The sequence below is a fragment of the Dreissena polymorpha genome, chromosome 3, assembly GCF_020536995.1.
Source record: "Dreissena polymorpha isolate Duluth1 chromosome 3, UMN_Dpol_1.0, whole genome shotgun sequence".
NCBI classification, from domain to species: domain Eukaryota; kingdom Metazoa; phylum Mollusca; class Bivalvia; order Myida; family Dreissenidae; genus Dreissena; species Dreissena polymorpha.
Window position 1 is genome coordinate 68,675,152 of NC_068357.1, and position 3,698 is coordinate 68,678,849.

General features: G+C 33.7%; 1 long non-coding RNA gene across 1 annotated transcript; it reads right to left on the reverse strand.

Annotated features, from left to right (window-relative positions):
• Window positions 1-253: 253 nt before the first annotated feature.
• Window positions 254-3,444, reverse strand: LOC127874660 (uncharacterized). Its single transcript, XR_008047038.1, has 3 exons — window positions 3,372-3,444; window positions 1,918-2,153; window positions 254-720 (listed from the first exon to the last, which is right to left on the reverse strand). It is a non-coding gene; the product is annotated as an uncharacterized LOC127874660 (long non-coding RNA).
• Between the last annotated feature and the right edge of the window lie 254 nt (window positions 3,445-3,698).

Genomic DNA, 3,698 nt, shown 5'->3' on the forward strand with positions numbered 1-3,698 from the left:
AAGAATTTTGAAAAAGAAAATCCAGTCTAGGCCGAAAGTGTTGTCCCAGATACGCATGTGTGGACCACATAAGCTAATCTGGGACGACATTTCACACACATGCTAATTTCACCAGAACGCGGCTCAATTTGATTGAATACATGCACCAGGTCTACTGAACCTAGGCTGTTCACTGCAAAAAAAATTATAACTAATGTCTAAATGTCAGCACAACACAATAGAAAGGCATGACATTTTTACTAAAAAACTACACCATTGAAATCTAGCAAGAACATATCTGCTTACCAATCTACAAGATGTTGGAAAAAGATGCTTGAAAAATCATTGCAAGATAAGTAAAATAATGTGAAAGAAATCAATTTCTCTTATATTATGTTGAGCTTAAGCATGCCAAATGATCAAATGGCAAACAACAAATTGCTGCATGATTAAATAAACAGTTCAATATGCTACAGCAGAATATTTCTTATTAAGATTGGCCTTATTATTTTCTTAATCTTAATAAAATACCACTTTAGATATTGGATAGAGAGTAGCCAAAATTCTTAGCAATAAAACACATAACACACTATTATCATTATCAGAACATTTAGACTGGTCCCTGAAGGTTTTTCTTAAGCTGCTTGTAGCTCCAGTTAATCGGATTCACCTTTGTGCTGGTGTCTCTCCCTGGTAACGTCTAGCTCCTTCAACAGGTGGTCATTAGTTGTAACCAGGAACCTGCATTTACAGTAGGGAAGTAAATGCAACACATTTGTCTTGTTAAGGTTGAAATCATTTAATATTTAGCTTGATTTATGCAAGAGCTTAGGCCTTATTAAGAAACGTTTAGTTTATGCAATTGTATAACTGATAACTTATTATAGTTGTTTACCTTGGATTTTACGGGCAAAAAAACATTTTAATACTTTAACTGATGCCACCAGAGTTACCGGTATAACATGTGCAGTTTGAACATGACTCAACTTGATACACATGTTAATTTGTATACAGTACTTATAAGTGCCGTGTTGTGGAATCTTATTTTCTGTATTGCAGCGATGTCTTTGCCCAATTGGAAAAAGGACGGGTACACTTGGGAATTATTTTTTTTTAATTTTAAAGTTTTTGAAATATCCTTAACTATGGAACTCATTCCATAAACCTTTTTAGAGTTAGCTGCTAAAATAATTTTTCCTAATCATTAATTATGTAGTGAGTTTCAAGAACAAATTGAAAGTACAGGAAGGTCTTGTAAACAATAATAATTTTAATAATAAATGACTTCTTTAAAGGGGCCTTTTCACAGATTTTGGCATTTTTTAACTTATTCATTAAATTCTTTATATTGATAAATGTAAACATTGGATCGTAAAAGCTCCAGTAAAAAATCAAGAATAAAATTAAAAAAGGAAAAGAACATTGCCCGGAGCAGGTTTCGAACCAGTGACCCCTGGAGTCCTGCCAGAATCCTGAAGTAAAAACGCTTTAGCCTACTGAGCTATTCCGCCGAGTACACGTACTTCACGTATTTTATACCTTATTTAAGTAATCTTCGTAGTTGCACACAATTTAACGACAAAAACAGAACTCTCCAAATTATTCAATCGTTTCGCGTTGCAACGCTTTATAATTTTTAGGTTTTAAAATCGTCAAAAGATGCATATAATGGCTATATTAGAGCATGGTAAATGTTCAGTATTACTGTTTCCTCACTTATATCATAACTAAAACGAAAATTTGCGAATCTAAAACAACTTTTTTCAATTTTGTCAATTTACCAAAGCGTGAAAAGATCCCTTTAAATTTGCACAGTAAAATAAGATGTATATGCATGCATATTATGAAACAATAGAAATCTTTACATTAAAAAAGAAATAGTGTGGTATAGACTGTAGTTCCAAAATATCTAGCACAGGCCTCTTTAGTGATGACTACCTGATTACACCTGGGTGTAATAGTCCAGTGCTGACACTGCCACAGTTCCTGTATTTGCATGTCCATGCCTCCTTCTTTTACTGTCGGGTGCAAAAATTGCCTTTGCAGCACTAGTGCTACTGACAGAGGTTACTGGTGCAGGTGCTGGTATTGTGTACTCCTGACACATGTGTTGACATTCAACAAATCTGCTGCCTGCCTTAAAAGAGCAGCTGCTCTTTGCTGTTAGATCATATCTGCAAATGTATTCATGTACATTATTTTTTATTTATAAAAACAAGTCACCATTATGTAGTATAATCATAGATTCGAGAGATAATAACTGTTACGTAGTCAGATATTACACTTGCTGATTTAAGTTTCTACATTTTTTTCACAGAAATATGGTCTTATCTGCTTTGATCATCTAAGTACAATCTTTATGGGAAATCTTCACTATTGTCCTACATGTACTAACATCTTTATGTGTTTTTTGTATGGTGTTTATGCCGTGTATTTAACTTACATTAAGGCAAAGATTCACTTAATTATGCTTCCTGGGTTTCACCAGTACTAGGCTAGGGCTCTGCAGTCTCGCCAGAGGAAACTCCTATGAAAAAAAATCAGCACCGCATGTGAGAATCGAACCCAGGACCCCTGAGTTACAAACCGTAAACATTAACTGAGTCACTGAGCTACACATTTTAGATGCAAAGAAAAACAAAACAAGATCGATCTGCCATTTAAGCGTATAAAAGAAAAATCTTCATTAAATGTGGCTGTTTGAAGACACCTGTTAGGTAACTGTTCAATCCGTACTGTGGTCAACTCAAACCCATTTTGGTCAACTTTAACCCTTTTTTTGGTCAACTGGTACCTATCCAAAGTCATCGCTTACCCAATATACAGAAATAGGTGTAAGATGGTCAACATATGTTGATAATAGTATAAAACAGTATGAGAAATATAATTATTTGAAATGAAAGAGAGAAACCATTTTATTCAAAAATACATAATTATTTTTGTTCGTTAATGAGGTAACTGTGCATACTTATTTTCTCACGTTGCTTTCCATTTTAATTAGCTCTATATATGAATGTCCATGCCGTATTGGGGATAAACTAGTAAAAAAAACAATTATAATCAAAAATTTGAATAAGATACAATTTTACCAACCTAGGTACGATTGGATTAGATAAAGACAGGGTTACGAAGATATGCGATGAAAATAGTATGGAAGTAATAGTTAAATTCAAACATGCCAACAGTAAGACGTTTTGATCATCGTAACCCACCTTCGTTACAATGATACTATATGGGACGTTTGACAAGTAATTGAAAACAATATTACGTCCATTAACTTCAAATAGACCTTAATCTCAAACAAAATGACAACTCAACTTTCGAAATGGGGATTACTTGTAATCGTATGCAATTTACCTTATAAAACAGTACAATAAACAAGTAAACTTTACCTGAATAAGAACAGTGGAAAATACGTTCGAAACGACGCTGTAGAGTAATTCATCTGGTAGATATATAATACAACACCGTTATAAATATTAACCTTTTACGAAAACTACCGAAAACTACTGAAAACTCTGGTTCTCCGTCGTGTATGAATTCAGTATTACTAATGAATTCGTCTTAATGCATTCGGCTTACTTCATGTGAGCTGCTGCCTTGTGCTTATTCATTTCGCTTAGTAGAACTTACAAAATATGCCATTTTTTAGCATTACTAAGTATTGAAATGATAATAGTTCAGCAACAAGACGATAGCCACATGAACATTTTTACAGA